Consider the following 23,811-nt stretch of genomic DNA (forward strand, 5'->3'; position numbering starts at 1 on the left):
TACTCCTAACAAGGGAGGAGAAAGATCAAAGTTGTACGTTGTCATAATTGGAAATAAACGTATTGACGCTGAGGCGTAGACTCCTTATGGATAACGAACGACAATTAAGTTCGTTCCCTAGCAACAGCAACGCCGTTAATTCAGCCATGATGTACAGCAAATTAAATGCCCCGGGTGAGGATCGAACTCACGACCTTAAGATTATGAGACTTACGCGCTACCTACTGCGCTACCGAGGCACGTTGCAAGTAACGTTACAGGAAACTTGGTAAGTCTCTCATATTAGAGATAGACAGTTCGCGCTTTCTCAAGAATCTGTTGTGTTGCTACACGTGCTTTCCCTACTTGCTAGATTAAACTGCTGCCGCAGTTTTTTCAACGGAACGCAGCACTGCCCGAGGTTACAGTACATCGCCCTTGCGGCACCTGAACACAGCGGCCTGTTGGGACAGGCCGACGTCAGAGTTCAGAAATAGCATACGACCGTTCAAGTACGGTCTATTGCGTGCTGCGTGTATGGTTCCTCTCACAGCGAATCCTGCTATACATTCCTGAGGCTGACGCAGCTCAGGCGAGGAATCGGCGCGGCAGCATTATAGCGAGAACAGCAGAACGATGCATCGGCCGGGAATCGAACCCGGGCCGTCCGCATGCTAAGCGAGCATTCACCAATTTTTTTTTTTTTCTTCTCATTTCTTTCGTTGCATTTGTTGGGGGCGGACGTCCGATGGCGCCCGTTCAAGTTCATCGTTGACTCGGTCTTTTATTACAGAGGGCAGATAACTCTCAGACCGAACACGCTGAGCTATCGTGCCGGCAAGCCTTAAGATTATGAGACTTACGCGCTGCCTACTGCACTACTGAGGCACATGCCATTGAACCAGCGATGCTCGTCAAGCTGCCCGTGCTTCCCGAGCACTTTTCTGCAGGGGAAAGTGGGATTGCCACCCAGCGACGTCGGATACAACCGAAAAAAGTGCTACACACGCGGAGTGCTCCACTACACTGCCTTAAAACGAATGCTCATCTCTATCGTGTGAGTAACCTTGCGGCCGCGGCGACTAGTCTTGCCCAAAGACGCAGCGTGCGTGGAGGCGCTACCCGAATGCGTGTGGATGCACCCTCCTACCTCGAAAAGCGCCTGCAGCTACTATCACCGTGGGCCGCTGCTGGCGGGCAGGAAGCCGACACAGCGGGGCGTTGCGAGCAGCGGCTGTGCGGTGGTGGTGTAATGGTGAGCATAGTTGCCTTCCAAGCAGTTGATCCGGGTTCGATTCCCGGCCACCGCAAATGGCGCTAGTTTTTTTCGTATGAGTATGTGAGCCAGGTGCTGTTAAATGAAGGTTTTTTTCGTCGTAGCTCCACGCAGACCATCCTGTAGTATGTCCCGACTTGTCCCGACTTTGCTCGGCTGACGCGAAAGCTGACGCTTGGAATTCGCCCTTATCAAAAGGACAGGCACTATAAACGGCTGTGAGAGGCGAGGTGTGGAGAGGTACCAAAACGACAGGCAATCTGCGAAATTTTCTGCTCGTTGTTCTTAAACAAAAAAAAGAAAAATCCGACGCAGTCGGTAGGACTCGAACCTACGCTCCCAGAGGGAATCTGATTTCTAGTCAGACGCCTTAACCACTCGGCCACGACTGCTCGTAACCCAAGTTTCCCTGGAATCGTGAAAAATCCAACCGGTCTGCGCAGAATGTTGACAGGAAACGAACTCCGTGCACTGATTACGGCAGGGCTACCATCGCTACGAGACGAGCCATTACGGAAACGTTAAAATCTTCGCCCGGACAGGGACTTGAACCCTGGACCCTTAGGTTAAAAGCCTAATGCTCTACCGACTGAGCTATCCGGGCTCACGCTCGTTGTGGATGGAGCGGCTGCAAGCAATGTAAATAACTGGAACGCGTGTGTAGGCGTACTACGGTAATTTCTGGCTTCTGGCGCAACTGGCGACTTCACCGACTTCCCACTGACGCTGGTAGCAGCCCAACCACGGACCAGTGCCTCTTCTCCCTTTATTCCGGTGCCGACAGTAATTGCATCATGTGCCTGTTTTCCCCCGATTACGTTCGGTCGAAGCTTCGGAAGGTGGGCGACAAACGACAGTTCGAAGGCCAAAACATGGAGCGTTGTGTGCGCAAAAACTTCCGTTCCGGTACCGGGAATCGAACCCGGGCCTCCTGGGTGAAAGCCAGGTATCCTAGCCACTAGACCACACCGGATTTGCTCGATAAGCGTGAGGTTTTCTCCGTCTCCTCTCGTATTTCGTGCTGAATCTGGACTCAGTGCAGTTCTCCGTTTGCGAGCATATTTGCGCCTACAGACTGGCATGGCGCACAGCCCGAAATTGACTATTCATTATTTTACTCCTAACAAGGGAGGAGAAAGATCAAAGTTGTACGTTGTCATAATTGGAAATAAACGTATTGACGCTGAGGCGTAGACTCCTTATGGATAACGAACGACAATTAAGTTCGTTCCCTAGCAACAGCAACGCCGTTAATTCAGCCATGATGTACAGCAAATTAAATGCCCCGGGTGAGGATCGAACTCACGACCTTAAGATTATGAGACTTACGCGCTACCTACTGCGCTACCGAGGCACGTTGCAAGTAACGTTACAGGAAACTTGGTAAGTCTCTCATATTAGAGATAGACAGTTCGCGCTTTCTCAAGAATCTGTTGTGTTGCTACACGTGCTTTCCCTACTTGCTAGATTAAACTGCTGCCGCAGTTTTTTCAACGGAACGCAGCACTGCCCGAGGTTACAGTACATCGCCCTTGCGGCACCTGAACACAGCGGCCTGTTGGGACAGGCCGACGTCAGAGTTCAGAAATAGCATACGACCGTTCAAGTACGGTCTATTGCGTGCTGCGTGTATGGTTCCTCTCACAGCGAATCCTGCTATACATTCCTGAGGCTGACGCAGCTCAGGCGAGGAATCGGCGCGGCAGCATTATAGCGAGAACAGCAGAACGATGCATCGGCCGGGAATCGAACCCGGGCCGTCCGCATGCTAAGCGAGCATTCACCAATTTTTTTTTTTTTCTTCTCATTTCTTTCGTTGCATTTGTTGGGGGCGGACGTCCGATGGCGCCCGTTCAAGTTCATCGTTGACTCGGTCTTTTATTACAGAGGGCAGATAACTCTCAGACCGAACACGCTGAGCTATCGTGCCGGCAAGCCTTAAGATTATGAGACTTACGCGCTGCCTACTGCACTACTGAGGCACATGCCATTGAACCAGCGATGCTCGTCAAGCTGCCCGTGCTTCCCGAGCACTTTTCTGCAGGGGAAAGTGGGATTGCCACCCAGCGACGTCGGATACAACCGAAAAAAGTGCTACACACGCGGAGTGCTCCACTACACTGCCTTAAAACGAATGCTCATCTCTATCGTGTGAGTAACCTTGCGGCCGCGGCGACTAGTCTTGCCCAAAGACGCAGCGTGCGTGGAGGCGCTACCCGAATGCGTGTGGATGCACCCTCCTACCTCGAAAAGCGCCTGCAGCTACTATCACCGTGGGCCGCTGCTGGCGGGCAGGAAGCCGACACAGCGGGGCGTTGCGAGCAGCGGCTGTGCGGTGGTGGTGTAATGGTGAGCATAGTTGCCTTCCAAGCAGTTGATCCGGGTTCGATTCCCGGCCACCGCAAATGGCGCTAGTTTTTTTCGTATGAGTATGTGAGCCAGGTGCTGTTAAATGAAGGTTTTTTTCGTCGTAGCTCCACGCAGACCATCCTGTAGTATGTCCCGACTTGTCCCGACTTTGCTCGGCTGACGCGAAAGCTGACGCTTGGAATTCGCCCTTATCAAAAGGACAGGCACTATAAACGGCTGTGAGAGGCGAGGTGTGGAGAGGTACCAAAACGACAGGCAATCTGCGAAATTTTCTGCTCGTTGTTCTTAAACAAAAAAAAGAAAAATCCGACGCAGTCGGTAGGACTCGAACCTACGCTCCCAGAGGGAATCTGATTTCTAGTCAGACGCCTTAACCACTCGGCCACGACTGCTCGTAACCCAAGTTTCCCTGGAATCGTGAAAAATCCAACCGGTCTGCGCAGAATGTTGACAGGAAACGAACTCCGTGCACTGATTACGGCAGGGCTACCATCGCTACGAGACGAGCCATTACGGAAACGTTAAAATCTTCGCCCGGACAGGGACTTGAACCCTGGACCCTTAGGTTAAAAGCCTAATGCTCTACCGACTGAGCTATCCGGGCTCACGCTCGTTGTGGATGGAGCGGCTGCAAGCAATGTAAATAACTGGAACGCGTGTGTAGGCGTACTACGGTAATTTCTGGCTTCTGGCGCAACTGGCGACTTCACCGACTTCCCACTGACGCTGGTAGCAGCCCAACCACGGACCAGTGCCTCTTCTCCCTTTATTCCGGTGCCGACAGTAATTGCATCATGTGCCTGTTTTCCCCGATTACGTTCGGTCGAAGCTTCGGAAGGTGGGCGACAAACGACAGTTCGAAGGCCAAAACATGGAGCGTTGTGTGCGCAAAAACTTCCGTTCCGGTACCGGGAATCGAACCCGGGCCTCCTGGGTGAAAGCCAGGTATCCTAGCCACTAGACCACACCGGATTTGCTCGATAAGCGTGAGGTTTTCTCCGTCTCCTCTCGTATTTCGTGCTGAATCTGGACTCAGTGCAGTTCTCCGTTTGCGAGCATATTTGCGCCTACAGACTGGCATGGCGCACAGCCCGAAATTGACTATTCATTATTTTACTCCTAACAAGGGAGGAGAAAGATCAAAGTTGTACGTTGTCATAATTGGAAATAAACGTATTGACGCTGAGGCGTAGACTCCTTATGGATAACGAACGACAATTAAGTTCGTTCCCTAGCAACAGCAACGCCGTTAATTCAGCCATGATGTACAGCAAATTAAATGCCCCGGGTGAGGATCGAACTCACGACCTTAAGATTATGAGACTTACGCGCTACCTACTGCGCTACCGAGGCACGTTGCAAGTAACGTTACAGGAAACTTGGTAAGTCTCTCATATTAGAGATAGACAGTTCGCGCTTTCTCAAGAATCTGTTGTGTTGCTACACGTGCTTTCCCTACTTGCTAGATTAAACTGCTGCCGCAGTTTTTTCAACGGAACGCAGCACTGCCCGAGGTTACAGTACATCGCCCTTGCGGCACCTGAACACAGCGGCCTGTTGGGACAGGCCGACGTCAGAGTTCAGAAATAGCATACGACCGTTCAAGTACGGTCTATTGCGTGCTGCGTGTATGGTTCCTCTCACAGCGAATCCTGCTATACATTCCTGAGGCTGACGCAGCTCAGGCGAGGAATCGGCGCGGCAGCATTATAGCGAGAACAGCAGAACGATGCATCGGCCGGGAATCGAACCCGGGCCGTCCGCATGCTAAGCGAGCATTCACCAATTTTTTTTTTTTTCTTCTCATTTCTTTCGTTGCATTTGTTGGGGGCGGACGTCCGATGGCGCCCGTTCAAGTTCATCGTTGACTCGGTCTTTTATTACAGAGGGCAGATAACTCTCAGACCGAACACGCTGAGCTATCGTGCCGGCAAGCCTTAAGATTATGAGACTTACGCGCTGCCTACTGCACTACTGAGGCACATGCCATTGAACCAGCGATGCTCGTCAAGCTGCCCGTGCTTCCCGAGCACTTTTCTGCAGGGGAAAGTGGGATTGCCACCCAGCGACGTCGGATACAACCGAAAAAAGTGCTACACACGCGGAGTGCTCCACTACACTGCCTTAAAACGAATGCTCATCTCTATCGTGTGAGTAACCTTGCGGCCGCGGCGACTAGTCTTGCCCAAAGACGCAGCGTGCGTGGAGGCGCTACCCGAATGCGTGTGGATGCACCCTCCTACCTCGAAAAGCGCCTGCAGCTACTATCACCGTGGGCCGCTGCTGGCGGGCAGGAAGCCGACACAGCGGGGCGTTGCGAGCAGCGGCTGTGCGGTGGTGGTGTAATGGTGAGCATAGTTGCCTTCCAAGCAGTTGATCCGGGTTCGATTCCCGGCCACCGCAAATGGCGCTAGTTTTTTTCGTATGAGTATGTGAGCCAGGTGCTGTTAAATGAAGGTTTTTTTCGTCGTAGCTCCACGCAGACCATCCTGTAGTATGTCCCGACTTGTCCCGACTTTGCTCGGCTGACGCGAAAGCTGACGCTTGGAATTCGCCCTTATCAAAAGGACAGGCACTATAAACGGCTGTGAGAGGCGAGGTGTGGAGAGGTACCAAAACGACAGGCAATCTGCGAAATTTTCTGCTCGTTGTTCTTAAACAAAAAAAAGAAAAATCCGACGCAGTCGGTAGGACTCGAACCTACGCTCCCAGAGGGAATCTGATTTCTAGTCAGACGCCTTAACCACTCGGCCACGACTGCTCGTAACCCAAGTTTCCCTGGAATCGTGAAAAATCCAACCGGTCTGCGCAGAATGTTGACAGGAAACGAACTCCGTGCACTGATTACGGCAGGGCTACCATCGCTACGAGACGAGCCATTACGGAAACGTTAAAATCTTCGCCCGGACAGGGACTTGAACCCTGGACCCTTAGGTTAAAAGCCTAATGCTCTACCGACTGAGCTATCCGGGCTCACGCTCGTTGTGGATGGAGCGGCTGCAAGCAATGTAAATAACTGGAACGCGTGTGTAGGCGTACTACGGTAATTTCTGGCTTCTGGCGCAACTGGCGACTTCACCGACTTCCCACTGACGCTGGTAGCAGCCCAACCACGGACCAGTGCCTCTTCTCCCTTTATTCCGGTGCCGACAGTAATTGCATCATGTGCCTGTTTTCCCCGATTACGTTCGGTCGAAGCTTCGGAAGGTGGGCGACAAACGACAGTTCGAAGGCCAAAACATGGAGCGTTGTGTGCGCAAAAACTTCCGTTCCGGTACCGGGAATCGAACCCGGGCCTCCTGGGTGAAAGCCAGGTATCCTAGCCACTAGACCACACCGGATTTGCTCGATAAGCGTGAGGTTTTCTCCGTCTCCTCTCGTATTTCGTGCTGAATCTGGACTCAGTGCAGTTCTCCGTTTGCGAGCATATTTGCGCCTACAGACTGGCATGGCGCACAGCCCGAAATTGACTATTCATTATTTTACTCCTAACAAGGGAGGAGAAAGATCAAAGTTGTACGTTGTCATAATTGGAAATAAACGTATTGACGCTGAGGCGTAGACTCCTTATGGATAACGAACGACAATTAAGTTCGTTCCCTAGCAACAGCAACGCCGTTAATTCAGCCATGATGTACAGCAAATTAAATGCCCCGGGTGAGGATCGAACTCACGACCTTAAGATTATGAGACTTACGCGCTACCTACTGCGCTACCGAGGCACGTTGCAAGTAACGTTACAGGAAACTTGGTAAGTCTCTCATATTAGAGATAGACAGTTCGCGCTTTCTCAAGAATCTGTTGTGTTGCTACACGTGCTTTCCCTACTTGCTAGATTAAACTGCTGCCGCAGTTTTTTCAACGGAACGCAGCACTGCCCGAGGTTACAGTACATCGCCCTTGCGGCACCTGAACACAGCGGCCTGTTGGGACAGGCCGACGTCAGAGTTCAGAAATAGCATACGACCGTTCAAGTACGGTCTATTGCGTGCTGCGTGTATGGTTCCTCTCACAGCGAATCCTGCTATACATTCCTGAGGCTGACGCAGCTCAGGCGAGGAATCGGCGCGGCAGCATTATAGCGAGAACAGCAGAACGATGCATCGGCCGGGAATCGAACCCGGGCCGTCCGCATGCTAAGCGAGCATTCACCAATTTTTTTTTTTTTCTTCTCATTTCTTTCGTTGCATTTGTTGGGGGCGGACGTCCGATGGCGCCCGTTCAAGTTCATCGTTGACTCGGTCTTTTATTACAGAGGGCAGATAACTCTCAGACCGAACACGCTGAGCTATCGTGCCGGCAAGCCTTAAGATTATGAGACTTACGCGCTGCCTACTGCACTACTGAGGCACATGCCATTGAACCAGCGATGCTCGTCAAGCTGCCCGTGCTTCCCGAGCACTTTTCTGCAGGGGAAAGTGGGATTGCCACCCAGCGACGTCGGATACAACCGAAAAAAGTGCTACACACGCGGAGTGCTCCACTACACTGCCTTAAAACGAATGCTCATCTCTATCGTGTGAGTAACCTTGCGGCCGCGGCGACTAGTCTTGCCCAAAGACGCAGCGTGCGTGGAGGCGCTACCCGAATGCGTGTGGATGCACCCTCCTACCTCGAAAAGCGCCTGCAGCTACTATCACCGTGGGCCGCTGCTGGCGGGCAGGAAGCCGACACAGCGGGGCGTTGCGAGCAGCGGCTGTGCGGTGGTGGTGTAATGGTGAGCATAGTTGCCTTCCAAGCAGTTGATCCGGGTTCGATTCCCGGCCACCGCAAATGGCGCTAGTTTTTTTCGTATGAGTATGTGAGCCAGGTGCTGTTAAATGAAGGTTTTTTTCGTCGTAGCTCCACGCAGACCATCCTGTAGTATGTCCCGACTTGTCCCGACTTTGCTCGGCTGACGCGAAAGCTGACGCTTGGAATTCGCCCTTATCAAAAGGACAGGCACTATAAACGGCTGTGAGAGGCGAGGTGTGGAGAGGTACCAAAACGACAGGCAATCTGCGAAATTTTCTGCTCGTTGTTCTTAAACAAAAAAAAGAAAAATCCGACGCAGTCGGTAGGACTCGAACCTACGCTCCCAGAGGGAATCTGATTTCTAGTCAGACGCCTTAACCACTCGGCCACGACTGCTCGTAACCCAAGTTTCCCTGGAATCGTGAAAAATCCAACCGGTCTGCGCAGAATGTTGACAGGAAACGAACTCCGTGCACTGATTACGGCAGGGCTACCATCGCTACGAGACGAGCCATTACGGAAACGTTAAAATCTTCGCCCGGACAGGGACTTGAACCCTGGACCCTTAGGTTAAAAGCCTAATGCTCTACCGACTGAGCTATCCGGGCTCACGCTCGTTGTGGATGGAGCGGCTGCAAGCAATGTAAATAACTGGAACGCGTGTGTAGGCGTACTACGGTAATTTCTGGCTTCTGGCGCAACTGGCGACTTCACCGACTTCCCACTGACGCTGGTAGCAGCCCAACCACGGACCAGTGCCTCTTCTCCCTTTATTCCGGTGCCGACAGTAATTGCATCATGTGCCTGTTTTCCCCGATTACGTTCGGTCGAAGCTTCGGAAGGTGGGCGACAAACGACAGTTCGAAGGCCAAAACATGGAGCGTTGTGTGCGCAAAAACTTCCGTTCCGGTACCGGGAATCGAACCCGGGCCTCCTGGGTGAAAGCCAGGTATCCTAGCCACTAGACCACACCGGATTTGCTCGATAAGCGTGAGGTTTTCTCCGTCTCCTCTCGTATTTCGTGCTGAATCTGGACTCAGTGCAGTTCTCCGTTTGCGAGCATATTTGCGCCTACAGACTGGCATGGCGCACAGCCCGAAATTGACTATTCATTATTTTACTCCTAACAAGGGAGGAGAAAGATCAAAGTTGTACGTTGTCATAATTGGAAATAAACGTATTGACGCTGAGGCGTAGACTCCTTATGGATAACGAACGACAATTAAGTTCGTTCCCTAGCAACAGCAACGCCGTTAATTCAGCCATGATGTACAGCAAATTAAATGCCCCGGGTGAGGATCGAACTCACGACCTTAAGATTATGAGACTTACGCGCTACCTACTGCGCTACCGAGGCACGTTGCAAGTAACGTTACAGGAAACTTGGTAAGTCTCTCATATTAGAGATAGACAGTTCGCGCTTTCTCAAGAATCTGTTGTGTTGCTACACGTGCTTTCCCTACTTGCTAGATTAAACTGCTGCCGCAGTTTTTTCAACGGAACGCAGCACTGCCCGAGGTTACAGTACATCGCCCTTGCGGCACCTGAACACAGCGGCCTGTTGGGACAGGCCGACGTCAGAGTTCAGAAATAGCATACGACCGTTCAAGTACGGTCTATTGCGTGCTGCGTGTATGGTTCCTCTCACAGCGAATCCTGCTATACATTCCTGAGGCTGACGCAGCTCAGGCGAGGAATCGGCGCGGCAGCATTATAGCGAGAACAGCAGAACGATGCATCGGCCGGGAATCGAACCCGGGCCGTCCGCATGCTAAGCGAGCATTCACCAATTTTTTTTTTTTTCTTCTCATTTCTTTCGTTGCATTTGTTGGGGGCGGACGTCCGATGGCGCCCGTTCAAGTTCATCGTTGACTCGGTCTTTTATTACAGAGGGCAGATAACTCTCAGACCGAACACGCTGAGCTATCGTGCCGGCAAGCCTTAAGATTATGAGACTTACGCGCTGCCTACTGCACTACTGAGGCACATGCCATTGAACCAGCGATGCTCGTCAAGCTGCCCGTGCTTCCCGAGCACTTTTCTGCAGGGGAAAGTGGGATTGCCACCCAGCGACGTCGGATACAACCGAAAAAAGTGCTACACACGCGGAGTGCTCCACTACACTGCCTTAAAACGAATGCTCATCTCTATCGTGTGAGTAACCTTGCGGCCGCGGCGACTAGTCTTGCCCAAAGACGCAGCGTGCGTGGAGGCGCTACCCGAATGCGTGTGGATGCACCCTCCTACCTCGAAAAGCGCCTGCAGCTACTATCACCGTGGGCCGCTGCTGGCGGGCAGGAAGCCGACACAGCGGGGCGTTGCGAGCAGCGGCTGTGCGGTGGTGGTGTAATGGTGAGCATAGTTGCCTTCCAAGCAGTTGATCCGGGTTCGATTCCCGGCCACCGCAAATGGCGCTAGTTTTTTTCGTATGAGTATGTGAGCCAGGTGCTGTTAAATGAAGGTTTTTTTCGTCGTAGCTCCACGCAGACCATCCTGTAGTATGTCCCGACTTGTCCCGACTTTGCTCGGCTGACGCGAAAGCTGACGCTTGGAATTCGCCCTTATCAAAAGGACAGGCACTATAAACGGCTGTGAGAGGCGAGGTGTGGAGAGGTACCAAAACGACAGGCAATCTGCGAAATTTTCTGCTCGTTGTTCTTAAACAAAAAAAAGAAAAATCCGACGCAGTCGGTAGGACTCGAACCTACGCTCCCAGAGGGAATCTGATTTCTAGTCAGACGCCTTAACCACTCGGCCACGACTGCTCGTAACCCAAGTTTCCCTGGAATCGTGAAAAATCCAACCGGTCTGCGCAGAATGTTGACAGGAAACGAACTCCGTGCACTGATTACGGCAGGGCTACCATCGCTACGAGACGAGCCATTACGGAAACGTTAAAATCTTCGCCCGGACAGGGACTTGAACCCTGGACCCTTAGGTTAAAAGCCTAATGCTCTACCGACTGAGCTATCCGGGCTCACGCTCGTTGTGGATGGAGCGGCTGCAAGCAATGTAAATAACTGGAACGCGTGTGTAGGCGTACTACGGTAATTTCTGGCTTCTGGCGCAACTGGCGACTTCACCGACTTCCCACTGACGCTGGTAGCAGCCCAACCACGGACCAGTGCCTCTTCTCCCTTTATTCCGGTGCCGACAGTAATTGCATCATGTGCCTGTTTTCCCCGATTACGTTCGGTCGAAGCTTCGGAAGGTGGGCGACAAACGACAGTTCGAAGGCCAAAACATGGAGCGTTGTGTGCGCAAAAACTTCCGTTCCGGTACCGGGAATCGAACCCGGGCCTCCTGGGTGAAAGCCAGGTATCCTAGCCACTAGACCACACCGGATTTGCTCGATAAGCGTGAGGTTTTCTCCGTCTCCTCTCGTATTTCGTGCTGAATCTGGACTCAGTGCAGTTCTCCGTTTGCGAGCATATTTGCGCCTACAGACTGGCATGGCGCACAGCCCGAAATTGACTATTCATTATTTTACTCCTAACAAGGGAGGAGAAAGATCAAAGTTGTACGTTGTCATAATTGGAAATAAACGTATTGACGCTGAGGCGTAGACTCCTTATGGATAACGAACGACAATTAAGTTCGTTCCCTAGCAACAGCAACGCCGTTAATTCAGCCATGATGTACAGCAAATTAAATGCCCCGGGTGAGGATCGAACTCACGACCTTAAGATTATGAGACTTACGCGCTACCTACTGCGCTACCGAGGCACGTTGCAAGTAACGTTACAGGAAACTTGGTAAGTCTCTCATATTAGAGATAGACAGTTCGCGCTTTCTCAAGAATCTGTTGTGTTGCTACACGTGCTTTCCCTACTTGCTAGATTAAACTGCTGCCGCAGTTTTTTCAACGGAACGCAGCACTGCCCGAGGTTACAGTACATCGCCCTTGCGGCACCTGAACACAGCGGCCTGTTGGGACAGGCCGACGTCAGAGTTCAGAAATAGCATACGACCGTTCAAGTACGGTCTATTGCGTGCTGCGTGTATGGTTCCTCTCACAGCGAATCCTGCTATACATTCCTGAGGCTGACGCAGCTCAGGCGAGGAATCGGCGCGGCAGCATTATAGCGAGAACAGCAGAACGATGCATCGGCCGGGAATCGAACCCGGGCCGTCCGCATGCTAAGCGAGCATTCACCAATTTTTTTTTTTTCTTCTCATTTCTTTCGTTGCATTTGTTGGGGGCGGACGTCCGATGGCGCCCGTTCAAGTTCATCGTTGACTCGGTCTTTTATTACAGAGGGCAGATAACTCTCAGACCGAACACGCTGAGCTATCGTGCCGGCAAGCCTTAAGATTATGAGACTTACGCGCTGCCTACTGCACTACTGAGGCACATGCCATTGAACCAGCGATGCTCGTCAAGCTGCCCGTGCTTCCCGAGCACTTTTCTGCAGGGGAAAGTGGGATTGCCACCCAGCGACGTCGGATACAACCGAAAAAAGTGCTACACACGCGGAGTGCTCCACTACACTGCCTTAAAACGAATGCTCATCTCTATCGTGTGAGTAACCTTGCGGCCGCGGCGACTAGTCTTGCCCAAAGACGCAGCGTGCGTGGAGGCGCTACCCGAATGCGTGTGGATGCACCCTCCTACCTCGAAAAGCGCCTGCAGCTACTATCACCGTGGGCCGCTGCTGGCGGGCAGGAAGCCGACACAGCGGGGCGTTGCGAGCAGCGGCTGTGCGGTGGTGGTGTAATGGTGAGCATAGTTGCCTTCCAAGCAGTTGATCCGGGTTCGATTCCCGGCCACCGCAAATGGCGCTAGTTTTTTTCGTATGAGTATGTGAGCCAGGTGCTGTTAAATGAAGGTTTTTTTCGTCGTAGCTCCACGCAGACCATCCTGTAGTATGTCCCGACTTGTCCCGACTTTGCTCGGCTGACGCGAAAGCTGACGCTTGGAATTCGCCCTTATCAAAAGGACAGGCACTATAAACGGCTGTGAGAGGCGAGGTGTGGAGAGGTACCAAAACGACAGGCAATCTGCGAAATTTTCTGCTCGTTGTTCTTAAACAAAAAAAAGAAAAATCCGACGCAGTCGGTAGGACTCGAACCTACGCTCCCAGAGGGAATCTGATTTCTAGTCAGACGCCTTAACCACTCGGCCACGACTGCTCGTAACCCAAGTTTCCCTGGAATCGTGAAAAATCCAACCGGTCTGCGCAGAATGTTGACAGGAAACGAACTCCGTGCACTGATTACGGCAGGGCTACCATCGCTACGAGACGAGCCATTACGGAAACGTTAAAATCTTCGCCCGGACAGGGACTTGAACCCTGGACCCCTAGGTTAAAAGCCTAATGCTCTACCGACTGAGCTATCCGGGCTCACGCTCGTTGTGGATGGAGCGGCTGCAAGCAATGTAAATAACTGGAACGCGTGTGTAGGCGTACTACGGTAATTTCTGGCTTCTGGCGCAACTGGCGACTTCACCGACTTCCCACTGACGCTGGTAGCAGCCCAACCACGGACCAGTGCCTCTTCTCCCTTTATTCCGGTGCCGACAGTAATTGCATCATGTGCCTGTTTTCCCCGATTACGTTCGGTCGAAGCTTCGGAAGGTGGGCGACAAACGACAGTTCGAAGGCCAAAACATGGAGCGTTGTGTGCGCAAAAACTTCCGTTCCGGTACCGGGAATCGAACCCGGGCCTCCTGGGTGAAAGCCAGGTATCCTAGCCACTAGACCACACCGGATTTGCTCGATAAGCGTGAGGTTTTCTCCGTCTCCTCTCGTATTTCGTGCTGAATCTGGACTCAGTGCAGTTCTCCGTTTGCGAGCATATTTGCGCCTACAGACTGGCATGGCGCACAGCCCGAAATTGACTATTCATTATTTTACTCCTAACAAGGGAGGAGAAAGATCAAAGTTGTACGTTGTCATAATTGGAAATAAACGTATTGACGCTGAGGCGTAGACTCCTTATGGATAACGAACGACAATTAAGTTCGTTCCCTAGCAACAGCAACGCCGTTAATTCAGCCATGATGTACAGCAAATTAAATGCCCCGGGTGAGGATCGAACTCACGACCTTAAGATTATGAGACTTACGCGCTACCTACTGCGCTACCGAGGCACGTTGCAAGTAACGTTACAGGAAACTTGGTAAGTCTCTCATATTAGAGATAGACAGTTCGCGCTTTCTCAAGAATCTGTTGTGTTGCTACACGTGCTTTCCCTACTTGCTAGATTAAACTGCTGCCGCAGTTTTTTCAACGGAACGCAGCACTGCCCGAGGTTACAGTACATCGCCCTTGCGGCACCTGAACACAGCGGCCTGTTGGGACAGGCCGACGTCAGAGTTCAGAAATAGCATACGACCGTTCAAGTACGGTCTATTGCGTGCTGCGTGTATGGTTCCTCTCACAGCGAATCCTGCTATACATTCCTGAGGCTGACGCAGCTCAGGCGAGGAATCGGCGCGGCAGCATTATAGCGAGAACAGCAGAACGATGCATCGGCCGGGAATCGAACCCGGGCCGTCCGCATGCTAAGCGAGCATTCACCAATTTTTTTTTTTTTCTTCTCATTTCTTTCGTTGCATTTGTTGGGGGCGGACGTCCGATGGCGCCCGTTCAAGTTCATCGTTGACTCGGTCTTTTATTACAGAGGGCAGATAACTCTCAGACCGAACACGCTGAGCTATCGTGCCGGCAAGCCTTAAGATTATGAGACTTACGCGCTGCCTACTGCACTACTGAGGCACATGCCATTGAACCAGCGATGCTCGTCAAGCTGCCCGTGCTTCCCGAGCACTTTTCTGCAGGGGAAAGTGGGATTGCCACCCAGCGACGTCGGATACAACCGAAAAAAGTGCTACACACGCGGAGTGCTCCACTACACTGCCTTAAAACGAATGCTCATCTCTATCGTGTGAGTAACCTTGCGGCCGCGGCGACTAGTCTTGCCCAAAGACGCAGCGTGCGTGGAGGCGCTACCCGAATGCGTGTGGATGCACCCTCCTACCTCGAAAAGCGCCTGCAGCTACTATCACCGTGGGCCGCTGCTGGCGGGCAGGAAGCCGACACAGCGGGGCGTTGCGAGCAGCGGCTGTGCGGTGGTGGTGTAATGGTGAGCATAGTTGCCTTCCAAGCAGTTGATCCGGGTTCGATTCCCGGCCACCGCAAATGGCGCTAGTTTTTTTCGTATGAGTATGTGAGCCAGGTGCTGTTAAATGAAGGTTTTTTTCGTCGTAGCTCCACGCAGACCATCCTGTAGTATGTCCCGACTTGTCCCGACTTTGCTCGGCTGACGCGAAAGCTGACGCTTGGAATTCGCCCTTATCAAAAGGACAGGCACTATAAACGGCTGTGAGAGGCGAGGTGTGGAGAGGTACCAAAACGACAGGCAATCTGCGAAATTTTCTGCTCGTTGTTCTTAAACAAAAAAAAGAAAAATCCGACGCAGTCGGTAGGACTCGAACCTACGCTCCCAGAGGGAATCTGATTTCTAGTCAGACGCCTTAACCACTCGGCCACGACTGCTCGTAACCCAAGTTTCCCTGGAATCGTGAAAAATCCAACCGGTCTGCGCAGAATGTTGACAGGAAACGAACTCCGTGCACTGATTACGGCAGGGCTACCATCGCTACGAGACGAGCCATTACGGAAACGTTAAAATCTTCGCCCGGACAGGGACTTGAACCCTGGACCCTTAGGTTAAAAGCCTAATGCTCTACCGACTGAGCTATCCGGGCTCACGCTCGTTGTGGATGGAGCGGCTGCAAGCAATGTAAATAACTGGAACGCGTGTGTAGGCGTACTACGGTAATTTCTGGCTTCTGGCGCAACTGGCGACTTCACCGACTTCCCACTGACGCTGGTAGCAGCCCAACCACGGACCAGTGCCTCTTCTCCCTTTATTCCGGTGCCGACAGTAATTGCATCATGTGCCTGTTTTCCCCGATTACGTTCGGTCGAAGCTTCGGAAGGTGGGCGACAAACGACAGTTCGAAGGCCAAAACATGGAGCGTTGTGTGCGCAAAAACTTCCGTTCCGGTACCGGGAATCGAACCCGGGCCTCCTGGGTGAAAGCCAGGTATCCTAGCCACTAGACCACACCGGATTTGCTCGATAAGCGTGAGGTTTTCTCCGTCTCCTCTCGTATTTCGTGCTGAATCTGGACTCAGTGCAGTTCTCCGTTTGCGAGCATATTTGCGCCTACAGACTGGCATGGCGCACAGCCCGAAATTGACTATTCATTATTTTACTCCTAACAAGGGAGGAGAAAGATCAAAGTTGTACGTTGTCATAATTGGAAATAAACGTATTGACGCTGAGGCGTAGACTCCTTATGGATAACGAACGACAATTAAGTTCGTTCCCTAGCAACAGCAACGCCGTTAATTCAGCCATGATGTACAGCAAATTAAATGCCCCGGGTGAGGATCGAACTCACGACCTTAAGATTATGAGACTTACGCGCTACCTACTGCGCTACCGAGGCACGTTGCAAGTAACGTTACAGGAAACTTGGTAAGTCTCTCATATTAGAGATAGACAGTTCGCGCTTTCTCAAGAATCTGTTGTGTTGCTACACGTGCTTTCCCTACTTGCTAGATTAAACTGCTGCCGCAGTTTTTTCAACGGAACGCAGCACTGCCCGAGGTTACAGTACATCGCCCTTGCGGCACCTGAACACAGCGGCCTGTTGGGACAGGCCGACGTCAGAGTTCAGAAATAGCATACGACCGTTCAAGTACGGTCTATTGCGTGCTGCGTGTATGGTTCCTCTCACAGCGAATCCTGCTATACATTCCTGAGGCTGACGCAGCTCAGGCGAGGAATCGGCGCGGCAGCATTATAGCGAGAACAGCAGAACGATGCATCGGCCGGGAATCGAACCCGGGCCGTCCGCATGCTAAGCGAGCATTCACCAATTTTTTTTTTTTTCTTCTCATTTCTTTCGTTGCATTTGTTGGGGGCGGACGTCCGATGGCGCCCGTTCAAGTTCATCGTTGACTCGGTCTTTTATTACAGAGGGCAGATAACTCTCAGACCGAACACGCTGAGCTATCGTGCCGGCAAGCCTTAAGATTATGAGACTTACGCGCTGCCTACTGCACTACTGAGGCACATGCCATTGAACCAGCGATGCTCGTCAAGCTGCCCGTGCTTCCCGAGCACTTTTCTGCAGGGGAAAGTGGGATTGCCACCCAGCGACGTCGGATACAACCGAAAAAAGTGCTACACACGCGGAGTGCTCCACTACACTGCCTTAAAACGAATGCTCATCTCTATCGTGTGAGTAACCTTGCGGCCGCGGCGACTAGTCTTGCCCAAAGACGCAGCGTGCGTGGAGGCGCTACCCGAATGCGTGTGGATGCACCCTCCTACCTCGAAAAGCGCCTGCAGCTACTATCACCGTGGGCCGCTGCTGGCGGGCAGGAAGCCGACACAGCGGGGCGTTGCGAGCAGCGGCTGTGCGGTGGTGGTGTAATGGTGAGCATAGTTGCCTTCCAAGCAGTTGATCCGGGTTCGATTCCCGGCCACCGCAAATGGCGCTAGTTTTTTTCGTATGAGTATGTGAGCCAGGTGCTGTTAAATGAAGGTTTTTTTCGTCGTAGCTCCACGCAGACCATCCTGTAGTATGTCCCGACTTGTCCCGACTTTGCTCGGCTGACGCGAAAGCTGACGCTTGGAATTCGCCCTTATCAAAAGGACAGGCACTATAAACGGCTGTGAGAGGCGAGGTGTGGAGAGGTACCAAAACGACAGGCAATCTGCGAAATTTTCTGCTCGTTGTTCTTAAACAAAAAAAAGAAAAATCCGACGCAGTCGGTAGGACTCGAACCTACGCTCCCAGAGGGAATCTGATTTCTAGTCAGACGCCTTAACCACTCGGCCACGACTGCTCGTAACCCAAGTTTCCCTGGAATCGTGAAAAATCCAACCGGTCTGCGCAGAATGTTGACAGGAAACGAACTCCGTGCACTGATTACGGCAGGGCTACCATCGCTACGAGACGAGCCATTACGGAAACGTTAAAATCTTCGCCCGGACAGGGACTTGAACCCTGGACCCTTAGGTTAAAAGCCTAATGCTCTACCGACTGAGCTATCCGGGCTCACGCTCGTTGTGGATGGAGCGGCTGCAAGCAATGTAAATAACTGGAACGCGTGTGTAGGCGTACTACGGTAATTTCTGGCTTCTGGCGCAACTGGCGACTTCACCGACTTCCCACTGACGCTGGTAGCAGCCCAACCACGGACCAGTGCCTCTTCTCCCTTTATTCCGGTGCCGACAGTAATTGCATCATGTGCCTGTTTTCCCCGATTACGTTCGGTCGAAGCTTCGGAAGGTGGGCGACAAACGACAGTTCGAAGGCCAAAACATGGAGCGTTGTGTGCGCAAAAACTTCCGTTCCGGTACCGGGAATCGAACCCGGGCCTCCTGGGTGAAAGCCAGGTATCCTAGCCACTAGACCACACCGGATTTGCTCGATAAGCGTGAGGTTTTCTCCGTCTCCTCTCGTATTTCGTGCTGAATCTGGACTCAGTGCAGTTCTCCGTTTGCGAGCATATTTGCGCCTACAGACTGGCATGGCGCACAGCCCGAAATTGACTATTCATTATTTTACTCCTAACAAGGGAGGAGAAAGATCAAAGTTGTACGTTGTCATAATTGGAAATAAACGTATTGACGCTGAGGCGTAGACTCCTTATGGATAACGAACGACAATTAAGTTCGTTCCCTAGCAACAGCAACGCCGTTAATTCAGCCATGATGTACAGCAAATTAAATGCCCCGGGTGAGGATCGAACTCACGACCTTAAGATTATGAGACTTACGCGCTACCTACTGCGCTACCGAGGCACGTTGCAAGTAACGTTACAGGAAACTTGGTAAGTCTCTCATATTAGAGATAGACAGTTCGCGCTTTCTCAAGAATCTGTTGTGTTGCTACACGTGCTTTCCCTACTTGCTAGATTAAACTGCTGCCGCAGTTTTTTCAACGGAACGCAGCACTGCCCGAGGTTACAGTACATCGCCCTTGCGGCACCTGAACACAGCGGCCTGTTGGGACAGGCCGACGTCAGAGTTCAGAAATAGCATACGACCGTTCAAGTACGGTCTATTGCGTGCTGCGTGTATGGTTCCTCTCACAGCGAATCCTGCTATACATTCCTGAGGCTGACGCAGCTCAGGCGAGGAATCGGCGCGGCAGCATTATAGCGAGAACAGCAGAACGATGCATCGGCCGGGAATCGAACCCGGGCCGTCCGCATGCTAAGCGAGCATTCACCAATTTTTTTTTTTTCTTCTCATTTCTTTCGTTGCATTTGTTGGGGGCGGACGTCCGATGGCGCCCGTTCAAGTTCATCGTTGACTCGGTCTTTTATTACAGAGGGCAGATAACTCTCAGACCGAACACGCTGAGCTATCGTGCCGGCAAGCCTTAAGATTATGAGACTTACGCGCTGCCTACTGCACTACTGAGGCACATGCCATTGAACCAGCGATGCTCGTCAAGCTGCCCGTGCTTCCCGAGCACTTTTCTGCAGGGGAAAGTGGGATTGCCACCCAGCGACGTCGGATACAACCGAAAAAAGTGCTACACACGCGGAGTGCTCCACTACACTGCCTTAAAACGAATGCTCATCTCTATCGTGTGAGTAACCTTGCGGCCGCGGCGACTAGTCTTGCCCAAAGACGCAGCGTGCGTGGAGGCGCTACCCGAATGCGTGTGGATGCACCCTCCTACCTCGAAAAGCGCCTGCAGCTACTATCACCGTGGGCCGCTGCTGGCGGGCAGGAAGCCGACACAGCGGGGCGTTGCGAGCAGCGGCTGTGCGGTGGTGGTGTAATGGTGAGCATAGTTGCCTTCCAAGCAGTTGATCCGGGTTCGATTCCCGGCCACCGCAAATGGCGCTAGTTTTTTTCGTATGAGTATGTGAGCCAGGTGCTGTTAAATGAAGGTTTTTTTCGTCGTAGCTCCACGCAGACCATCCTGTAGTATGTCCCGACTTGTCCCGACTTTGCTCGGCTGACGCGAAAGCTGACGCTTGGAATTCGCCCTTATCAAAAGGACAGGCACTATAAACGGCTGTGAGAGGCGAGGTGTGGAGAGGTACCAAAACGACAGGCAATCTGCGAAATTTTCTGCTCGTTGTTCTTAAACAAAAAAAAGAAAAATCCGACGCAGTCGGTAGGACTCGAACCTACGCTCCCAGAGGGAATCTGATTTCTAGTCAGACGCCTTAACCACTCGGCCACGACTGCTCGTAACCCAAGTTTCCCTGGAATCGTGAAAAATCCAACCGGTCTGCGCAGAATGTTGACAGGAAACGAACTCCGTGCACTGATTACGGCAGGGCTACCATCGCTACGAGACGAGCCATTACGGAAACGTTAAAATCTTCGCCCGGACAGGGACTTGAACCCTGGACCCTTAGGTTAAAAGCCTAATGCTCTACCGACTGAGCTATCCGGGCTCACGCTCGTTGTGGATGGAGCGGCTGCAAGCAATGTAAATAACTGGAACGCGTGTGTAGGCGTACTACGGTAATTTCTGGCTTCTGGCGCAACTGGCGACTTCACCGACTTCCCACTGACGCTGGTAGCAGCCCAACCACGGACCAGTGCCTCTTCTCCCTTTATTCCGGTGCCGACAGTAATTGCATCATGTGCCTGTTTTCCCCGATTACGTTCGGTCGAAGCTTCGGAAGGTGGGCGACAAACGACAGTTCGAAGGCCAAAACATGGAGCGTTGTGTGCGCAAAAACTTCCGTTCCGGTACCGGGAATCGAACCCGGGCCTCCTGGGTGAAAGCCAGGTATCCTAGCCACTAGACCACACCGGATTTGCTCGATAAGCGTGAGGTTTTCTCCGTCTCCTCTCGTATTTCGTGCTGAATCTGGACTCAGTGCAGTTCTCCGTTTGCGAGCATATTTGCGCCTACAGACTGGCATGGCGCACAGCCCGAAATTGACTATTCATTATTTTACTCCTAACAAGGGAGGAGAAAGATCAAAGTTGTACGTTGTCATAATTGGAAATAAACGTATTGACGCTGAGGCGTAGACTCCTTATGGATAACGAACGACAATTAAGTTCGTTCCCTAGCAACAGCAACGCCGTTAATTCAGCCATGATGTACAGCAAATTAAATGCCCCGGCTGAGGATCGAACTCACGACCTTAAGATTATGAGACTTACGCGCTACCTACTGCGCTACCGAGGCACGTTGCAAGTAACGTTACAGGAAACTTGGTAAGTCTCTCATATTAGAGATAGACAGTTCGCGCTTTCTCAAGAATCTGTTGTGTTGCTACACGTGCTTTCCCTACTTGCTAGATTAAACTGCTGCCGCAGTTTTTTCAACGGAACGCAGCACTGCCCGAGGTTACAGTACATCGCCCTTGCGGCACCTGAACACAGCGGCCTGTTGGGACAGGCCGACGTCAGAGTTCAGAAATAGCATACGACCGTTCAAGTACGGTCTATTGCGTGCTGCGTGTATGGTTCCTCTCACAGCGAATCCTGCTATACATTCCTGAGGCTGACGCAGCTCAGGCGAGGAATCGGCGCGGCAGCATTATAGCGAGAACAGCAGAACGATGCATCGGCCGGGAATCGAACCCGGGCCGTCCGCATGCTAAGCGAGCATTCACCAATTTTTTTTTTTTCTTCTCATTTCTTTCGTTGCATTTGTTGGGGGCGGACGTCCGATGGCGCCCGTTCAAGTTCATCGTTGACTCGGTCTTTTATTACAGAGGGCAGATAACTCTCAGACCGAACACGCTGAGCTATCGTGCCGGCAAGCCTTAAGATTATGAGACTTACGCGCTGCCTACTGCACTACTGAGGCACATGCCATTGAACCAGCGATGCTCGTCAAGCTGCCCGTGCTTCCCGAGCACTTTTCTGCAGGGGAAAGTGGGATTGCCACCCAGCGACGTCGGATACAACCGAAAAAAGTGCTACACACGCGGAGTGCTCCACTACACTGCCTTAAAACGAATGCTCATCTCTATCGTGTGAGTAACCTTGCGGCCGCGGCGACTAGTCTTGCCCAAAGACGCAGCGTGCGTGGAGGCGCTACCCGAATGCGTGTGGATGCACCCTCCTACCTCGAAAAGCGCCTGCAGCTACTATCACCGTGGGCCGCTGCTGGCGGGCAGGAAGCCGACACAGCGGGGCGTTGCGAGCAGCGGCTGTGCGGTGGTGGTGTAATGGTGAGCATAGTTGCCTTCCAAGCAGTTGATCCGGGTTCGATTCCCGGCCACCGCAAATGGCGCTAGTTTTTTTCGTATGAGTATGTGAGCCAGGTGCTGTTAAATGAAGGTTTTTTTCGTCGTAGCTCCACGCAGACCATCCTGTAGTATGTCCCGACTTGTCCCGACTTTGCTCGGCTGACGCGAAAGCTGACGCTTGGAATTCGCCCTTATCAAAAGGACAGGCACTATAAACGGCTGTGAGAGGCGAGGTGTGGAGAGGTACCAAAACGACAGGCAATCTGCGAAATTTTCTGCTCGTTGTTCTTAAACAAAAAAAAGAAAAATCCGACGCAGTCGGTAGGACTCGAACCTACGCTCCCAGAGGGAATCTGATTTCTAGTCAGACGCCTTAACCACTCGGCCACGACTGCTCGTAACCCAAGTTTCCCTGGAATCGTGAAAAATCCAACCGGTCTGCGCAGAATGTTGACAGGAAACGAACTCCGTGCACTGATTACGGCAGGGCTACCATCGCTACGAGACGAGCCATTACGGAAACGTTAAAATCTTCGCCCGGACAGGGACTTGAACCCTGGACCCTTAGGTTAAAAGCCTAATGCTCTACCGACTGAGCTATCCGGGCTCACGCTCGTTGTGGATGGAGCGGCTGCAAGCAATGTAAATAACTGGAACGCGTGTGTAGGCGTACTACGGTAATTTCTGGCTTCTGGCGCAACTGGCGACTTCACCGACTTCCCACTGACGCTGGTAGCAGCCCAACCACGGACCAGTGCCTCTTCTCCCTTTATTCCGGTGCCGACAGTAATTGCATCATGTGCCTGTTTTCCCCGATTACGTTCGGTCGAAGCTTCGGAAGGTGGGCGACAAACGACAGTTCGAAGGCCAAAACATGGAGCGTTGTGTGCGCAAAAACTTCCGTTCCGGTACCGGGAATCGAACCCGGGCCTCCTGGGTGAAAGCCAGGTATCCTAGCCACTAGACCACACCGGATTTGCTCGATAAGCGTGAGGTTTTCTCCGTCTCCTCTCGTATTTCGTGCTGAATCTGGACTCAGTGCAGTTCTCCGTTTGCGAGCATATTTGCGCCTACAGACTGGCATGGCGCACAGCCCGAAATTGACTATTCATTATTTTACTCCTAACAAGGGAGGAGAAAGATCAAAGTTGTACGTTGTCATAATTGGAAATAAACGTATTGACGCTGAGGCGTAGACTCCTTATGGATAACGAACGACAATTAAGTTCGTTCCCTAGCA

General features: G+C 52.2%; 50 non-coding genes across 50 annotated transcripts; 10 read left to right on the top strand and 40 right to left on the bottom strand.

Annotated features, from left to right (window-relative positions):
• Positions 1 to 166: 166 nt before the first annotated feature.
• On the bottom strand, positions 167 to 239 carry Trnam-cau. The gene has a single exon. It is a non-coding gene; the product is annotated as a tRNA-Met (tRNA).
• A 978-nt stretch (positions 240 to 1,217) lies between these two features.
• On the top strand, positions 1,218 to 1,289 carry Trnag-ucc. The gene has a single exon. It is a non-coding gene; the product is annotated as a tRNA-Gly (tRNA).
• A 276-nt stretch (positions 1,290 to 1,565) lies between these two features.
• Positions 1,566 to 1,647, bottom strand: Trnas-aga. The gene has a single exon. It is a non-coding gene; the product is annotated as a tRNA-Ser (tRNA).
• Positions 1,648 to 1,786: 139 nt separating this feature from the next.
• On the bottom strand, positions 1,787 to 1,859 carry Trnak-uuu. The gene has a single exon. It is a non-coding gene; the product is annotated as a tRNA-Lys (tRNA).
• A 297-nt stretch (positions 1,860 to 2,156) lies between these two features.
• Trnae-uuc lies at positions 2,157 to 2,228 on the bottom strand. The gene has a single exon. It is a non-coding gene; the product is annotated as a tRNA-Glu (tRNA).
• A 308-nt stretch (positions 2,229 to 2,536) lies between these two features.
• Trnam-cau lies at positions 2,537 to 2,609 on the bottom strand. Its single transcript has one exon. It is a non-coding gene; the product is annotated as a tRNA-Met (tRNA).
• A 978-nt stretch (positions 2,610 to 3,587) lies between these two features.
• Positions 3,588 to 3,659, top strand: Trnag-ucc. Its single transcript has one exon. It is a non-coding gene; the product is annotated as a tRNA-Gly (tRNA).
• Positions 3,660 to 3,935: 276 nt separating this feature from the next.
• Trnas-aga lies at positions 3,936 to 4,017 on the bottom strand. The gene has a single exon. It is a non-coding gene; the product is annotated as a tRNA-Ser (tRNA).
• Positions 4,018 to 4,156: 139 nt separating this feature from the next.
• Trnak-uuu lies at positions 4,157 to 4,229 on the bottom strand. The gene has a single exon. It is a non-coding gene; the product is annotated as a tRNA-Lys (tRNA).
• Positions 4,230 to 4,525: 296 nt separating this feature from the next.
• On the bottom strand, positions 4,526 to 4,597 carry Trnae-uuc. Its single transcript has one exon. It is a non-coding gene; the product is annotated as a tRNA-Glu (tRNA).
• A 308-nt stretch (positions 4,598 to 4,905) lies between these two features.
• Trnam-cau lies at positions 4,906 to 4,978 on the bottom strand. Its single transcript has one exon. It is a non-coding gene; the product is annotated as a tRNA-Met (tRNA).
• Positions 4,979 to 5,956: 978 nt separating this feature from the next.
• On the top strand, positions 5,957 to 6,028 carry Trnag-ucc. The gene has a single exon. It is a non-coding gene; the product is annotated as a tRNA-Gly (tRNA).
• A 276-nt stretch (positions 6,029 to 6,304) lies between these two features.
• On the bottom strand, positions 6,305 to 6,386 carry Trnas-aga. Its single transcript has one exon. It is a non-coding gene; the product is annotated as a tRNA-Ser (tRNA).
• Positions 6,387 to 6,525: 139 nt separating this feature from the next.
• Trnak-uuu lies at positions 6,526 to 6,598 on the bottom strand. Its single transcript has one exon. It is a non-coding gene; the product is annotated as a tRNA-Lys (tRNA).
• Positions 6,599 to 6,894: 296 nt separating this feature from the next.
• Positions 6,895 to 6,966, bottom strand: Trnae-uuc. Its single transcript has one exon. It is a non-coding gene; the product is annotated as a tRNA-Glu (tRNA).
• A 308-nt stretch (positions 6,967 to 7,274) lies between these two features.
• Positions 7,275 to 7,347, bottom strand: Trnam-cau. The gene has a single exon. It is a non-coding gene; the product is annotated as a tRNA-Met (tRNA).
• Positions 7,348 to 8,325: 978 nt separating this feature from the next.
• Trnag-ucc lies at positions 8,326 to 8,397 on the top strand. The gene has a single exon. It is a non-coding gene; the product is annotated as a tRNA-Gly (tRNA).
• A 276-nt stretch (positions 8,398 to 8,673) lies between these two features.
• Trnas-aga lies at positions 8,674 to 8,755 on the bottom strand. The gene has a single exon. It is a non-coding gene; the product is annotated as a tRNA-Ser (tRNA).
• A 139-nt stretch (positions 8,756 to 8,894) lies between these two features.
• Positions 8,895 to 8,967, bottom strand: Trnak-uuu. The gene has a single exon. It is a non-coding gene; the product is annotated as a tRNA-Lys (tRNA).
• Positions 8,968 to 9,263: 296 nt separating this feature from the next.
• Trnae-uuc lies at positions 9,264 to 9,335 on the bottom strand. Its single transcript has one exon. It is a non-coding gene; the product is annotated as a tRNA-Glu (tRNA).
• Positions 9,336 to 9,643: 308 nt separating this feature from the next.
• On the bottom strand, positions 9,644 to 9,716 carry Trnam-cau. Its single transcript has one exon. It is a non-coding gene; the product is annotated as a tRNA-Met (tRNA).
• Positions 9,717 to 10,694: 978 nt separating this feature from the next.
• Trnag-ucc lies at positions 10,695 to 10,766 on the top strand. The gene has a single exon. It is a non-coding gene; the product is annotated as a tRNA-Gly (tRNA).
• A 276-nt stretch (positions 10,767 to 11,042) lies between these two features.
• Positions 11,043 to 11,124, bottom strand: Trnas-aga. The gene has a single exon. It is a non-coding gene; the product is annotated as a tRNA-Ser (tRNA).
• A 139-nt stretch (positions 11,125 to 11,263) lies between these two features.
• Positions 11,264 to 11,336, bottom strand: Trnak-uuu. Its single transcript has one exon. It is a non-coding gene; the product is annotated as a tRNA-Lys (tRNA).
• A 296-nt stretch (positions 11,337 to 11,632) lies between these two features.
• Positions 11,633 to 11,704, bottom strand: Trnae-uuc. Its single transcript has one exon. It is a non-coding gene; the product is annotated as a tRNA-Glu (tRNA).
• A 308-nt stretch (positions 11,705 to 12,012) lies between these two features.
• Positions 12,013 to 12,085, bottom strand: Trnam-cau. The gene has a single exon. It is a non-coding gene; the product is annotated as a tRNA-Met (tRNA).
• A 977-nt stretch (positions 12,086 to 13,062) lies between these two features.
• Trnag-ucc lies at positions 13,063 to 13,134 on the top strand. Its single transcript has one exon. It is a non-coding gene; the product is annotated as a tRNA-Gly (tRNA).
• A 276-nt stretch (positions 13,135 to 13,410) lies between these two features.
• Trnas-aga lies at positions 13,411 to 13,492 on the bottom strand. The gene has a single exon. It is a non-coding gene; the product is annotated as a tRNA-Ser (tRNA).
• Positions 13,493 to 13,631: 139 nt separating this feature from the next.
• Trnak-uuu lies at positions 13,632 to 13,704 on the bottom strand. Its single transcript has one exon. It is a non-coding gene; the product is annotated as a tRNA-Lys (tRNA).
• A 296-nt stretch (positions 13,705 to 14,000) lies between these two features.
• Positions 14,001 to 14,072, bottom strand: Trnae-uuc. Its single transcript has one exon. It is a non-coding gene; the product is annotated as a tRNA-Glu (tRNA).
• A 308-nt stretch (positions 14,073 to 14,380) lies between these two features.
• Positions 14,381 to 14,453, bottom strand: Trnam-cau. Its single transcript has one exon. It is a non-coding gene; the product is annotated as a tRNA-Met (tRNA).
• A 978-nt stretch (positions 14,454 to 15,431) lies between these two features.
• On the top strand, positions 15,432 to 15,503 carry Trnag-ucc. The gene has a single exon. It is a non-coding gene; the product is annotated as a tRNA-Gly (tRNA).
• A 276-nt stretch (positions 15,504 to 15,779) lies between these two features.
• On the bottom strand, positions 15,780 to 15,861 carry Trnas-aga. Its single transcript has one exon. It is a non-coding gene; the product is annotated as a tRNA-Ser (tRNA).
• A 139-nt stretch (positions 15,862 to 16,000) lies between these two features.
• On the bottom strand, positions 16,001 to 16,073 carry Trnak-uuu. Its single transcript has one exon. It is a non-coding gene; the product is annotated as a tRNA-Lys (tRNA).
• Positions 16,074 to 16,369: 296 nt separating this feature from the next.
• On the bottom strand, positions 16,370 to 16,441 carry Trnae-uuc. Its single transcript has one exon. It is a non-coding gene; the product is annotated as a tRNA-Glu (tRNA).
• Positions 16,442 to 16,749: 308 nt separating this feature from the next.
• On the bottom strand, positions 16,750 to 16,822 carry Trnam-cau. The gene has a single exon. It is a non-coding gene; the product is annotated as a tRNA-Met (tRNA).
• Positions 16,823 to 17,800: 978 nt separating this feature from the next.
• Trnag-ucc lies at positions 17,801 to 17,872 on the top strand. Its single transcript has one exon. It is a non-coding gene; the product is annotated as a tRNA-Gly (tRNA).
• A 276-nt stretch (positions 17,873 to 18,148) lies between these two features.
• Trnas-aga lies at positions 18,149 to 18,230 on the bottom strand. The gene has a single exon. It is a non-coding gene; the product is annotated as a tRNA-Ser (tRNA).
• Positions 18,231 to 18,369: 139 nt separating this feature from the next.
• Positions 18,370 to 18,442, bottom strand: Trnak-uuu. Its single transcript has one exon. It is a non-coding gene; the product is annotated as a tRNA-Lys (tRNA).
• Positions 18,443 to 18,738: 296 nt separating this feature from the next.
• On the bottom strand, positions 18,739 to 18,810 carry Trnae-uuc. The gene has a single exon. It is a non-coding gene; the product is annotated as a tRNA-Glu (tRNA).
• Positions 18,811 to 19,118: 308 nt separating this feature from the next.
• Trnam-cau lies at positions 19,119 to 19,191 on the bottom strand. The gene has a single exon. It is a non-coding gene; the product is annotated as a tRNA-Met (tRNA).
• Positions 19,192 to 20,168: 977 nt separating this feature from the next.
• On the top strand, positions 20,169 to 20,240 carry Trnag-ucc. The gene has a single exon. It is a non-coding gene; the product is annotated as a tRNA-Gly (tRNA).
• Positions 20,241 to 20,516: 276 nt separating this feature from the next.
• On the bottom strand, positions 20,517 to 20,598 carry Trnas-aga. Its single transcript has one exon. It is a non-coding gene; the product is annotated as a tRNA-Ser (tRNA).
• Positions 20,599 to 20,737: 139 nt separating this feature from the next.
• Positions 20,738 to 20,810, bottom strand: Trnak-uuu. The gene has a single exon. It is a non-coding gene; the product is annotated as a tRNA-Lys (tRNA).
• Positions 20,811 to 21,106: 296 nt separating this feature from the next.
• Trnae-uuc lies at positions 21,107 to 21,178 on the bottom strand. Its single transcript has one exon. It is a non-coding gene; the product is annotated as a tRNA-Glu (tRNA).
• A 308-nt stretch (positions 21,179 to 21,486) lies between these two features.
• On the bottom strand, positions 21,487 to 21,559 carry Trnam-cau. Its single transcript has one exon. It is a non-coding gene; the product is annotated as a tRNA-Met (tRNA).
• A 977-nt stretch (positions 21,560 to 22,536) lies between these two features.
• Positions 22,537 to 22,608, top strand: Trnag-ucc. Its single transcript has one exon. It is a non-coding gene; the product is annotated as a tRNA-Gly (tRNA).
• A 276-nt stretch (positions 22,609 to 22,884) lies between these two features.
• Trnas-aga lies at positions 22,885 to 22,966 on the bottom strand. Its single transcript has one exon. It is a non-coding gene; the product is annotated as a tRNA-Ser (tRNA).
• A 139-nt stretch (positions 22,967 to 23,105) lies between these two features.
• Positions 23,106 to 23,178, bottom strand: Trnak-uuu. Its single transcript has one exon. It is a non-coding gene; the product is annotated as a tRNA-Lys (tRNA).
• A 296-nt stretch (positions 23,179 to 23,474) lies between these two features.
• Positions 23,475 to 23,546, bottom strand: Trnae-uuc. Its single transcript has one exon. It is a non-coding gene; the product is annotated as a tRNA-Glu (tRNA).
• Between the last annotated feature and the right edge of the window lie 265 nt (positions 23,547 to 23,811).

The sequence above is a fragment of the Schistocerca piceifrons genome, unplaced genomic scaffold, assembly GCF_021461385.2.
Source record: "Schistocerca piceifrons isolate TAMUIC-IGC-003096 unplaced genomic scaffold, iqSchPice1.1 HiC_scaffold_1213, whole genome shotgun sequence".
In the NCBI taxonomy this organism is placed as follows: Eukaryota; Metazoa; Arthropoda; class Insecta; order Orthoptera; family Acrididae; genus Schistocerca; species Schistocerca piceifrons.